This window comes from Rattus norvegicus, chromosome X (assembly GCF_021556685.1).
Source record: "Rattus norvegicus strain SHRSP/BbbUtx chromosome X, alternate assembly SHRSP_T2T, whole genome shotgun sequence".
NCBI classification, from domain to species: domain Eukaryota; kingdom Metazoa; phylum Chordata; class Mammalia; order Rodentia; family Muridae; genus Rattus; species Rattus norvegicus.
The window spans coordinates 88,041,836-88,055,591 of NC_141554.1; the positions used below are offsets into that span (position 1 = coordinate 88,041,836).

The 13,756-nt window shown below is 39.4% G+C and overlaps 1 pseudogene across 1 annotated transcript; it reads right to left on the bottom strand.

Moving 5' to 3' along the window:
- Positions 1-4,368: 4,368 nt before the first annotated feature.
- Tusc2l1 (tumor suppressor 2, mitochondrial calcium regulator like 1) lies at positions 4,369-4,857 on the bottom strand (annotated as a pseudogene). The gene has a single exon (XR_015647087.1). The product of XR_015647087.1 is annotated as a tumor suppressor 2, mitochondrial calcium regulator like 1 (transcript).
- Between the last annotated feature and the right edge of the window lie 8,899 nt (positions 4,858-13,756).

Sequence of the window (13,756 nt, forward strand, 5' to 3'; positions counted from 1 at the left end):
CTACAATCCCAACACAAAACATTCACATAAGATCATCTTCTAACCTAGATGTAGTTCAAAGCTTCAAACTCATATAGTCACTATGGTTCTTCCCAAATGTCCATATCATAATTCCTGTGTATTTCAAACAGAAATTTGCATATGTGATTCAGAATGTAGGTCTTAATGTAAAAAGATTATAGTATGCATCAAACGAGTGCCATTGTATTGGCATTTCAAGGTGGCAGAAAAGTCAAGTGTCAGAAACACGGGACATAAGAAATGGCAGGAGAATGCCCCACATGTGGCCCATACATATACAGCCATCCAATTAGACAAGATGGATGAAGCAAAGAAGTGCAGGCCGACAGGAGCCGGATGTAGATCGCTCCTGAGAGACACAGCCAGAATACAGCAAACACAGAGGCGAATGCCAGCAGCAAACCACTGAACTGAGAATAGGACCCCCGTTGAAGGAATCAGAGAAAGAACTGGAAGAGCTTGAAGGCGCTCGAGACCCCATATGTACAACAATGCCAAGCAACCAGAGCTTCCAGGGACTAAGCCACTACCTAAAGACTATACATGGACTGACCCTGGACTCTGACCTCATAGGTAGCAATGAATATCCTAGTAAGAGCACCAGTGGAAGGGGAAGCCCTGGGTCCTGCTAAGACTGAACCCCCAGTGAACTAGACTATGGGGGGAGGGCGGCAATGGGGGAAGGGTTGGGAGGGGAACACCCATAAGGAAGGGGAGGGGGGAGGGGGATGTTTGCCCGGAAACCGGGAAAGGGAATAACACTAGAAATGTATATAAGAAATACTCAAGTTAATAATAATAATAATAATAATAATAATAATAATAATAATAATAAAAAGAAATGGCAGGAGAAATTGGAAGTTCCAGGCTGACTTTGATAAAAGAAATAAATAATAAATTTAGGAGTGTGTAGGCTAGCAGAAGCTGAGACTAGCCTAGAGAAGTGATGATACCCAATAAGGAAATGAAAATCTCATTGTAAAACTGCATGAAATGAGTTTCTAACAAAAACTTGTATAATTCAAAGAAACTCTTTCCCAAAGCCTTCAATAAAGGTAGCTACCTTGCTGTCACTTTATTTTAGCATGTTATATCTTTGTCAGAGGTGTGATCTAAAGAGGTGAGAAAATGGATGAATGTTTTATAATTAAGTTTGTAATAAGGGGTCATGATAACGATAGAAAAGATGTTAGTCACTATCACTGGAATGATTAGCCATTGCAACAAATCATTGTACTTATGGCACACAGATGGCTATTTCTAAAATATTTTTCAAGTCCAGTTTCTTTGTTCAATATCTTCACTATGCCCAATTAGGTATGTTATTATAATTTCTCAAACATTAATAATTATTTCCCTTCTGGGAAAAAGATTGTATAAATGTTTTAAAAGGAAAGTATTACATGACACTATATACTTATGCTGAAATTCACCAGCCAGTGTTGTGTTTCAATCTATTTCCGACTTGAAATACAAACTTTATGATTCAATCACATGAAAATTCCTCTGGGGGGAAAATAATTTAAACTCAGGGAACAAAAGAAAAGAAGTTAAAATGGAGTTCAGTTTGACAGTTCAATATTAATGTCACAGTTATTTCATGTTAACAGATAAATTTTTTGTTCAAACCATTAGTGTCTCTAAATATATAACACTCAATATTAAAGCTCACAGCTAACTTGGATTAATATTATAGTCAAATCTGAATAAGTAAAAATGTTGTTTAAAAGTTTAGTTAAAATCATTAGAGTATAAGAAGTTGGCACCTGTCAAAAACAGGTGAATGCATTTTTATTAAAGAAATGACATTCAGTCATCCTAAATGGTGACTGTCAAGAAAAAAAAAGTAAGATATTGGTGAAAGCGGAGAAAGAGATATTGTTTAGCTGTGTGCCTATACTTTTAATCTTTGTGACTCAGGGAAAGGGAATGACAAAAACCGTGAAGCCCATTTAAAGAATAAAAATCATATTTTCATAATCTTAACTGAAGGCTAAACTTTCTATCTTATTTTTCAAACAAACCTGTCACTTATTTGTCAAATATTTTTTATAAACATATGAAGCTATTGAATTTCTCACTGGCAGGATTTCTTTAATTTACCCAGTTATTTATTTTGTGTAATCTGTGTCTCCATAACCACAGGAGAAAAGAAAGTGAAATAACAATACAGACAATACAGCAACATTAATGTCAAACCCATAGTTCTCTGGGATCCCTTCCTTATTTTGTCTTCAACATGCTATCTATAGGAAACGTAATCAGTGGAACAAATAAAACTGAGTATTTTGGAGAATATCCTATGTATGACACAGTCACTTGCTTTGTTGGAGGCTCTCACCATTTTTCTTCTTTTCTAGACAGACTCCTTATAGTCAATAGTGATAAACAGGCAATTCTGCCATTAAGGTGAGTGAAGATATTATTGCTACTATTTGCTATTTTGGGAGTGGGCTAAATAGGATGAGATGATACCACAGAAAGCGATGACTTAAAGTGCTGAAATGATGGCTCAAATCTATGGTGCATGCTACTACATTACCAGACTTTTTACAAACATACACCTAAATCTCGATTAAAGTAAGACTAGTATAAAGCTAACTTGTATTATCAACATATTCTGAAGTATTAGAATTCTTCAATATTTAAAATGATTATACTTTATTTCACTGTACATCTTTGTGTTGCTTAGCATTAATGATTTTTCCATTTTCAAAGAGTTAATTAAACTGATTACTTAGAAACAATGAGAGGTATATGCTAATTTAATTGATATCATGATTTGATTGTTTAATGTTTAAATTGCCCAATTAAATCCTAATATTGTCAGAGGAGTGATAGGAATGAAATATTTGATTCTCAACAAGAAGAATTTTCTGTGCTTTTTTTCCCAATGCTGTGAGTTCACTGGAAAGGTCTTATGGAGATCTGGAATGTAAAGTCCTGGGTACAACCTACAATGAGTTATCTAAGTGTTAACTGAGAGTGGATATACCATTCTATGATACTGCCTTTAATTCATAGCATCATAGGAGTGAATAACAAATGTAAATTGCTCATAAAACTCAATTAGAATCTCTGTTCAAAGAAGTTACCATTATCATTATTCTTTTTTTTCTCTCCATTTTTATTAAATTGTGTATCTTATTTACATTTCAGTCGTTATTCCCTTTCCCGGTTTCCTGTCCATCAGTCTCCTAACCCCTCCCCTTCTGTATGGGTGTCCCCCTCCCCATCTTCCCTCCATTATTCCTCCACAACAATCCCCTACATTGGGGGTTCAGCCTTGGCAGGACCAAGGGCTTCCCCTTCCACTGGTGCCTCAACAAGGCTATGTATTATTCTTGTTTTAGATAAATAATATGAGCCAAAATTGCCTAAATTGAACAAATAACACAATAGTCTTGCTCTGCTGGGAATCACTCTCCTCAAGCCATTTCCCACACTCTAAAAGCACAAAACTTCCATAATCAGTATTTCTAAAGCCATCTCTGCACCAGCATTATCATAGTCTAGACTATTTACAAACCTTCAAATTCTAATTACACCTTTTCTGTGTTTTCTCCCCCTTTCTATACTTACCAAGGAGCTCCAGTTCTTTACCTTAACAGACCCTAGAGGTGTAAAGATACTGTAGGAAAAGAGTATAGGCTCCTCATAGCTCTGGCACCAGCCACAGTTGTTTCTTACCACTGGGTGGTAGACTGCCTCTCCCCCACAACTGGGGATTTGTGGGACTGGTGCAAAGGCAAGGGAGACAACAGAATATGTGGTTTGGGGCAAATCCCCACAGGTACAGGCATCTGTAGCCTGTCCTGACCCCAGCCTGTACCCTCTCAACTTGAGGGCAACTGGTCGAAATCAAGAGAGATCAGTCCAGCCCTGGGTAAAAGGAGAAGCCTCCCACACAGGTCCTCATTCTTATTTAACAGTCAGCAAAGTGCCCATCTTAGAGTGGGAGCACGTGGCAGGTAGGCAGGAAGAAGGAGGTAGTACATGTCTCCAGACTGTCTGATACCGGAGGAATCAAAGTAGCAAAGGCTGACTAAGGGGTGTAAGGAAAAGGAAGTTCCCACTTGGGTAGAGCGCCTACAGACTAGGGGCCCAAAGAAGGCAGACTCTGCTTGTAATGATGTAGCTTCTAGGAAGGCCTGGCCCTAGGCAAGCTTGTAAGAAAGCAGGTCAGACAAATAACTAAAAGGCAGGCATTCCTGACCTGCATCTTTCCTGTCATGCTTCTTATAGAAGTGACTGGAGGAAATAGGATGGCAATTCTGTCATTAACCCCCAGACATAAATCAATACCAGTTAACACTGAGGAACTGCCCTCTTACAACTGAAGGTTCTGGGCCAACGGAGTTCAGTTTATTGAGGGTTGTGGCACAAGCCTGGACTCCTGAATGGAAGCTACACCTTGATCCTGCGAGTTTCTTGCTGGGGCAGTGGGGTGCTTGTGTCTGCCGTGCCACAGGCTCATACTTCACAGAGGATCAGAGGGAAATCCACGTGGATTTGTGGGCGTTCCAGCTTCACGATGCCCTGAGGAATCAGATTATTACGTACTCGCCTCAGGTTGGATCGCTTCTGCCCATTCTTGGTGATGATTGTCTCCTCATAGAATTCGTGAGCCAGATCCCCATCTTCATCATAGAACATGGAGCCGCGGCGGGTGAATACGAAGGGAGGCACTGCTCGGGCTCGAGACCGCACCAAAGATTGCTTGGCCACTTCAGCCACTGGGCTGCCGACCCCTGTAGTGGACACAAAGGGACACAAGCCCCGAGCTTTTGAGATGCTGGAGCCCATGTTGGCGCTTCTCAGTTCTTACAGTGCCACTGGCCTGACCATGCCCTGCCCCAGCAGGTCACTCACAGGTCGGGACTTTCTTTTCTTATGGAGTCATAAATGGTAATAATTTCTCCTTGTCATGATGTATGACAATATGCAGAGAGTATTAGGAAATTCACTCAAGGCCTTACTGTTCATCTTTCCTTAGCGCCCAATTTTATACTATCCACTTGTTGTGTCACAGTTTCTTTCAAGATTGAAACCTTCTAAACTTGTTAAGACACAGGCTGTTAGAAGGAAGAGAAACAGCTTAATGTTTTGTGGAAAGATACAACATTGAATCCTGGAGGGAAGTCTATAAGCTCAGGAAGTAAAGAGCTCAAAATAGCTTCAAAAAGTTCCCGGGACTGACTATATTCACGAGACTCTGCCCTCCTGAAGCTTATATAAGCAATAAGAATTAATTAGACATAGTCTTGGACAAGTAGAGTTACCTAGTGAACTCTCAGACCAGTCAAGCAAACTAGAAGAAGCAGAATGTTTCTGTGCATTTCCCTAGTGCTGTTTGTAGTTTTAGGCTAATTCTACTTCCTCAAGAAGGTCTGCCCCAATGAAGAGAGGAGTGTATCATGAATTCAGGTGATTTCAACTACATCTTCTCCCCATTTTAAGTGATCAAACACAGGTTGGAGCCTGTGATCGGTCAGTGGAAGGGAAAGGTTTAGAGAGTGGAAGGCTGAAAGTTTTAGAGAGGAGAGAGAAGAAGGAGGTGGACAAGAGGAGAAGGTGGAGGAAGGCAGAGAAGGAGGTAGAAGGAAGACAGAAGAGAAACACTTGGCCTGGAGGAACTGCAAGTAGCAAGGGATGTCATAACTGAGAAATACTGTAGTATAGTGTTATATCTGCCCAATCTAGGTGTGCTGCTTATAAATATTGTAACTGATTTGTGTGTTCTTTGCACAGGCATATTGGGGTTGGTGACTTACCAAAACAGAATATAGCCAACCTGTCAAGAAAATATAAAGACAAATTAGTATCCTGAAAGAGACTCTGACCAACCAAACTTCCTGGAAAGTACAATCCCCACCATTTGTGCTCAAGATTTCCAAATGTCTGGAACTGTCATGCCTGCTGGCTTTCAGGATGCGTCTATGATTCAAAAATTTCTGCTAAAATAAATAATCTCTGGCCATTGCTTTCTGGGATGAGGAGATGTTTACTGCTGGCTCACACAGTTTCATGTGATGAGTGCTTGTTTTTCAGTGCATTTTCTTAACATCTTTATCCATCCTTTTAGAAGTCTCAGCTAAGACTTTATCCCCTTAACTTTCCCCTGCTTCTAACAAAAACCACATAACAAAACTGTCCTTTGGCACTAGCTCCTAGGTAAATAAAGACTTTTTATTATGCAGGAATTTTTAACATCCCAGATTTCATGCTCTCATTGACAAAAAACAAAGTCCAGCTGTCAATTTGTATAAGCTTAATACTTTCTCTAAATTGCTTAGCATTTTTTTTTTACCATTTAACTAAACTAAGGCTAAAAATCACATTTCTTGAGTATAACTATACAGTTATAGCCTTGTAAATTGAAGCCTTGTGAATCTTTCAGCAGGAATGATGAAAAAAACTTCCATTTCTTTTTTTATGGAAGAATCTCCAAAAAGCACTTAAAGAAAAATGCTAGAGTCCAAAGGCACACAGAAAATAAAACATTCCACTAGAGACTCTCAAGACACTATTAGTGCAAGCTATAAACTCAGACTTTCATTATTTACTGAAAACCTAATATGCATGGTGGTATTTCGATTTTGATTAGTTTTTCTGGTCGTATCCTCACCTTGTTCCTTTCCTATCCTTGAACATTTTAAATTATTCATGATAAGAAAGAAGCTAAGCAAATGAGAAAAGCAACAGGAAAACAATGATAATAAGCTTCCTTGTTTACACATGCTTTCTACAACAGTGTAGCAGAATGAGAGCTTTGCTCTGGGGATCCTCATTTGATTCTGGCTGCATCACTATTTTATAAAGGTTTCTAGATGTGAATGCTCCTGTGAATTTAAGTGTTTTCCTCCTTAACTATATTTTTTTCCTCTGAGTAGGGAATAAAACTGGCATTATATATAAAAATGCAAGGAATTTTAATGATAGCCTTGCTTTTTTAAGTCCTCCCTATGCAATTGTATTTAAATAGTATTTACATAATGAAAATAATTGGGAGAATTTACGAACACTCTCACAGGTCATGCCTAGACTATTTTCATTTATTATGTAGAATAGGCGGTTTTGTTAAGGGAAAATAGAGTTATTCAAGCAAAGAACTTAGAGCACTATGACCCTGCAAGGAATAATTAAAAGAATAAACACAGCCATATACAAAGAACCTCTTTGTATAAAAGAGGCCTTTTTTATAAGGTCATAACCAATATCTGAGAGCCTAAGATAAGAAACTGGATGAATGAACTTATTTTTCAACCTCTGGATAGCTTATTGTATTTCCAACTGACTGAACCTAACCACAAACAAAAACATGCTAATATGCATTTTGGCCAGGTAATTGGTTAAGATAGTCAAAATAGATGAGCCCCATGTGTCATAAGTCAGGAGAGAAAACAACAGGGAGCCTCACAAGAAGGCTAAATGTATGGTTCTGTAACGTAAACTATGAGTAAGTCTTGGGCTTTGAAACTAAAATGAAGATGTGTGTAAAAGACAAATGTAAAAGCTAGAGAGATGATTCAACCATTAGGAATACTTGCTGCTCTTTTGGGGAATAGCTTTTGGTTCCCAGCACCTGCTTAGGGACATTTATAGATGTAACTACAGTTCCAGATGATTTGACATCATCTCCGGACTTCTGAAGGCAATAAAGTCACATGAGGACACACACACACACACACACACACACACACACACACACACACACACACTTGTGCATCTAAAATTAAATTCATAAAACAAGAAATAGAAAACAGTCAATGGAATAGAAATATCAAAAAAGAGCCAGAATAAGACAAAACAATAAGCAAAAGCAAAAGAGTCAAAAGCATGAAATTAAAAACACAAGCAAATATAGGCAAAAAGACACACACATTCACATACAAAGGAATCAGATAAAAAAAAACACAAGTCATAATATACATGCAAAGGACATGTAAGGTTAGAAAAAACAAAACTGAACAAAACTGAACTAAACTAAGCAAACAAATAAACAACAACAACAACAACAACAAAACCCAAAAAACAAAATCTCCAACAAAACGCTGTGAAACAAAGAGCCTCCAAAGATGTCACTGAGTTTATTTTGTGTTGCTTGGCCATCTACTGCTGGACATCGGTGTTGCTTTTTTTTTTTTTCTTCAGATTTATCATCTTTATTGTCCCCATTTCTTGCTATCTACCATTTGCTATTTGATTTTATTAGTTTGATCTGATCCCAGGATGTGCAGTGGAGAGGATTTTATCTCAATTGACATTCCTATGGAAATAAGTGGTTACCACCAAAAGTCTTTTGCAACTTAAAGAAGGTCAACATTTATAGCTGGGTTGGTGTTGACTTTTCTCTTTTAGTAGTGTGCACAATACCTTCCAGTACCATGGACATTGGTCCATAGGGATCTGCTCAACTTATTTATTTTCTTTTTTTAAAATTTTTTAAATTTATTTCTTTTTACACTCCAGATTTTATTCCCTTCCCTGTCTATCCCCAGATCATTCCACATCCCATACCTCCTCCCCACCCCAACCCCAGTCTCCAAAGGATGTCTTCACCCTACCCACCCCACCAGACCTCTAAACTTTCAGGGTCTCCAGTCTATAATGGGTTAGGTACATCTTCTCTGACTGAACCCAGACCCATGATTCCTCTGCTGTATATGTGTTGGAGGCCTCATCTCAGCTGGGGTATTTTGGGTGATCCAGTGTCTAACAGATCTCAGGGTCCAGGTTAATTGAGAGTGCTGGTCCTCCTACAGAGTTGCCCTTCTCCTCAGTTTCCTCCAGCTTTTTCCCTAATTAAACCAGAGAGGTCAGCAGCTTCTGTTCATTGGTTGGGTGCACATATCTGCATTTGACTCTTTCAGCTGCTTGTTGGGTGTTTCAGAGGGTAGCCATGATAGGTCTCTTTTAGTGAATGCCCGACAGCCTCAGTAATATTGTCAGGTGTTGAGGCATCCCCTTGAGCTGTATCCCACTTCAGGACTGTTACTGAAACTTCTCCTCAAGCTTTTCTCCATTTCCATCCCTGCAATTCTTTCAGTAAGTTCCCTGTCCCCACTGTAGAGCATTTGATTGAGGGTCTCCCCCTTTGAGTACAGAGGGTCTCTCACTTCCCCAGTCTCTGGGACATACTGGAGTATCCTCCCTACCTCCTTACTTCCAAGGACCTCTGTTTCCATTCTTTCTGCTCGCCCTCAGGGCTTAGGTCTTTTTCTTCCACCCAATACCAGATCATGTTCCCCTCTCACCACACCCCAATCCCCTTTTCCTCCCCTGTTCCTCCCTCCCTCCCCCCTTGTGGATTCTTCTTCCTCCCATTGGGACTGATGCATCCTCTCTTGGGCCCTTCAACTTGTTGACTTGTTTGAGTTCTGTCGACTATATATTGAGGATTCTGTACATTTTTTGACTATTGTATACTTATTAGTGAGAACATCCAATGCATGTACTTTTGGGTCTGAGTTACCTAACTCAAGATGATATTTTCTAGTTCCATCCATTTGCCTATCAAACTCAGGATGCCCTCTTTCTTAATAGCTGAGTAGTATTCCACTGTGTAAATGAACCACATTTTCTGTATCTATTCTTCTGTGTTTGGGACATCTGGGTTGTTTCCAGCTTCTGGCTATCACACATAAGGCTGCTACGAACATAGTGGAACACTTGCCCCTGTGGCATGGTGTGGCATCTCTTGGGTATATTCCCAAGAGTGGTATTGCTGTGTCGTTAGGTAGATGGAATATTAATTTTCTGAGGAAACTCAAAATTGATTTTTAGAGTGGTTGTACCTCTTTGAAATCCTACCAGTAATGGAGGAGTCTTCCTCTTTCTCTACATCCTCATCAACAGGTGTTGTCACCTGAGGTTTTGATCTTAACCATTCTGACTGGTATAAGGTGAAAATTTGACTCTCATTTCTCTAATCACTTAGGACTTTGAACATTTCTTCAGGTATTTCTCAGCCATTTGAGATTCCTCTATTGTGAATTCTCGGTTTAGTTTTATATCCCATTTTTTGAATGGGTTGTTTAGTTTTTGTGGTGGTTAGCTTCTTGAGGTTTGTTTTTTGTTTATGTATTTTGGATATTAGCTCTCTATTGGATGTGGGGATAGTGAACACTTTTTTCTCCATCTATAGGATGCTGGTTTGTCTTATTGACCATGTCCTTTGCCTTACAGAAGCTTTCCAGTTTCATGAGGTTCCATTTATTACTTCTTGATCTTAGAGCATGAACCACTGGCGTTCTGTTTAGGAAATTCCACCCCCCCCCCGTGCCAATGAGTTCAAGGTTCTTTCCCACTTTCTTTTCTATTAGATTCAGATTATCTGGTTTTATGTTGAAGTTCAATGGTTTGCTGATAGCATTCTCCTCTGAATTTCTCATGCTCTGGTTGAGCCTTTCAGGAGACAGCTATGTCAGGCCCTTGTCAGCATGCATTTCTTGGCATGAGCAATATTGTCTGGGTTTGGTGTCTGTATATATATGGGCTGGGTCCCATGTTAGGACAGGCTCTGAATGGCCATTCCTTCAGTCTCTGCTCCAAACTTTGTCTCCATATCTCCTCCTATGAATATTTGTGTTTCCCCTTTTAAGAAGGACTGAAGCATCCCCACTGTGGTCTTCCTTCTTCTTGAGCTTCAGGTGGTCTGTGGGTTTTATCTTTGGTAATTCTAGCTTTTGGGCTAATATCCACTTATCAGTAAGTGCATACCATATGTGGATTTTGTGATTGGGTTACCACACTTAAGATGATGTTTTTGACAAAGGAGCCAAAACCATCCAATGGAAAAGAGATAGCATTTTCAGCAAATGGAGCTGGTTCAACTGGAGGTCATCATGTAGAAGAATGCAGATCAATCCATGCTTATCACCCTGTACAAAGCTTAAGTCCAAGTGGATCAAGGACCTCCACATCAAACCAGATATATTCAAAGTAATAGAAGAAAAAGTTGGGAAGAATTTCAAACACATGGGAACTGGGGAAAATTTCCTGAACAGAACACCAATGGCTTATGCTCTAAGATCAAGAATCAGCAAATAAAACTACAAAGCTTCTGTAAGGCAAAGGACAGTGTCAATAGGACAAAATGGCAAAAAAACAGATTGGGAAAAGATCTGTACCAATCCTATATTCAATAGAGAGCCAATATCCAATACATACAAAGAACTGAAAATGTTAAATTCCAGAGAGCCAAATAACCCTATTTAATATGAGGTACAGAACTAAACAAAGAATTCTCAGCTGAGGAGTATCAAGTGGCTAAAAAGACCAAAAGAAGTGTTCCACATCCTTAAACATCAGGGAAATGCAAACCAAAACAATCGTGAAATTCCATCTCACACCAGTTAGAATAGCTAAAATAAAAACTCGGGTGACAACAGATGGTGGAAAGATGTGGGGAAAGAGGAACACTCCTCCATTTTTGGTGGGAATGCAAACTGGTACAACCACTTTGGAATTCAGGCTAGAGGTTCATCAGAAAATTGGACATTGTACTGCCTCAGGACCCAGCTATACCACTCCTGGGCATATAACCAAAAGATGCCCCAAAATATACCAAGGACACATGTTTCAGTATATTCATAGCAGCCTTATTTATAATTGCCAGAACCTAGAAAGAACTCAGATGTCTTTCAACAGAAAAATGGATACAAAAATGGTAAATCTACACGATGGAATACTACTCAGCTATTAAAAAAATGACTTCATGAAATTCATAGGCAAATGGATGGGACTAGAAAATATCATCTTTTTTTAGACAAATACTGATGGGTTATTAAATCTACTCTTAATAAAAACATTTAGTAGCCATAATATTTCAATGGTGAAGATCTTTATATTTTGATCACAAATTAAGGTTATATTTTCTATTTTTTTTCATCTTTACTAACTTGGGTATTTCTTATTTACATTTCGATTGTTATTCCCTTTCACAGTTTCCAGGCCAACATCCCCCTAACCCCTCCCACTCCTCTTCTATATGGGTGTTCCCTTCCCCATCCTCCCCCAATTACGCCCTCCCCCCAACAATCACGTTGACTGGGGGTTCAGTCTTGGCAGGACCAAGGGCTTCTCCTTCCACTGGTTTTCTTACTAGGCTATTCATTGCTAACGATGAGGTTGGAGCCCAGGGTCAGTCCATGTATAATCTTTGGGTAGTGGCTTAATCCCTGGAAGCTCTGGTTGGTTGGTATTCTTGTTCATATAGGGTCTCAAGCCCATTCAAGCTTTTTCAGTCCTTTCTCTGGTTCCTTCAAAGGGGGTCCCGTTCTCAATTCAGTGGTTTAATGATGGCATTCGCCTATGTATTTGCTGTATTCTGGCTGTGTCTCTCAGGAGAGATCTATATCCAGTTCTGGTCAGTCTGCACTTCTTTGCTTCATCCATCTTATCTAGTTTGCTGGCTGTATATGTATGAGCCACATGTGGGGCAGGCTCTGAATGGGTGTTCCTTCTGTCTCTGTTCTAAACTTTGCCTCACTATTCCCTCCCAAGGGTATTCTTGTTCCCCTTTTAAAGAAGGAGGGAAGCATTCGCATTTTGGTCATCCTTCTTGAGTATCATATGTTCTGTGCATCTAGGGTAATTCGAGCATTTGGGCTAATATCCACTTAACAATGAGTGCATACCATGTGTATTTTTCTGTGATTGGGTACCCTCACTCAGGATGATATTTTCCAGTTCCACCCATTTGCCTATGAATTTCATAAAGTCATTGTTTTTGATAGCTGAGTAATATTCCATTGTGTAGATGTACCACATTTTCTGTATCCATTCCTCTGTTGAAGGGCATCTGAGTTCTTTCCAGCTTCTGGCTATTATAAATAAGACTGCTATGAACATAGTGGAGCACGTGTCTTTTTTATATGTTGGGGCATCTTGTGGGTATATGCCCAAGAGAGGTATAGCTGGATCCTCAGGTAGTTCAATATCCAATTTTCTGAGGAACCTCCAGACTGATTTCCAGAATGGTTGTACCAGTCTGCAATCCCACCAACAATGGAGGAGTGTTCCTCTTTCTCCGCATCCTCGCCAGCATCTGCTGTCACCTGAGTTTTTGATCTTAGCCATTCTCACTGGTGTGAGGTGAAATCTCAGGGTTGTTTTGATTTGCACTTCCCTTATGACTAAAGATGTTGAACATTTCTTTAGGTGTTTCTCAGACATTCAGCATTCTTCAGCTGTGAATTCTTTGTTTAGCTCTGAACCCCATTTTTTAATAGGGTTATTTGTCTCCCTGCGGTCTAACTTCTTGAGTTCTTTGTATATTTTGTATATAAGCCCTCTATCTGTTGTAGGATTGGTAAAGATCTTTTCCCAATCTGTTGGTTGTCAGTTTGTCCTATCAACAGTGTCTTTTGCCTTACAGAAACTTTGCAGTTTTATGAGATCCCATTTGTCAATTCTTGATCTTAGAGCATAAGCCATTGGTGTTTTGTTCAGGAAATTTTCTCCAGTGCTTTCTCCAGTGTTCATGATTCTTTCCCACTTTTTCTTCTATTAATTTGAGTATATCTGGTTTGATATAGAGGTCCTTGGTCCACTTGGACTTGAGCTGTGACAGGGCAATAAGAATGGATTGATTTTCTTTCTTCTGCATGCTGACCTCCAGTTGAACCAGCACCCTTCGTTTAAAACGCCATCTTTTTTCCACTGGATGTTTTTAGGGCCTTTTTCTAAAATCAAGTGACCATAGGTATGTGGGTCCATTTCTGGGTCTTCA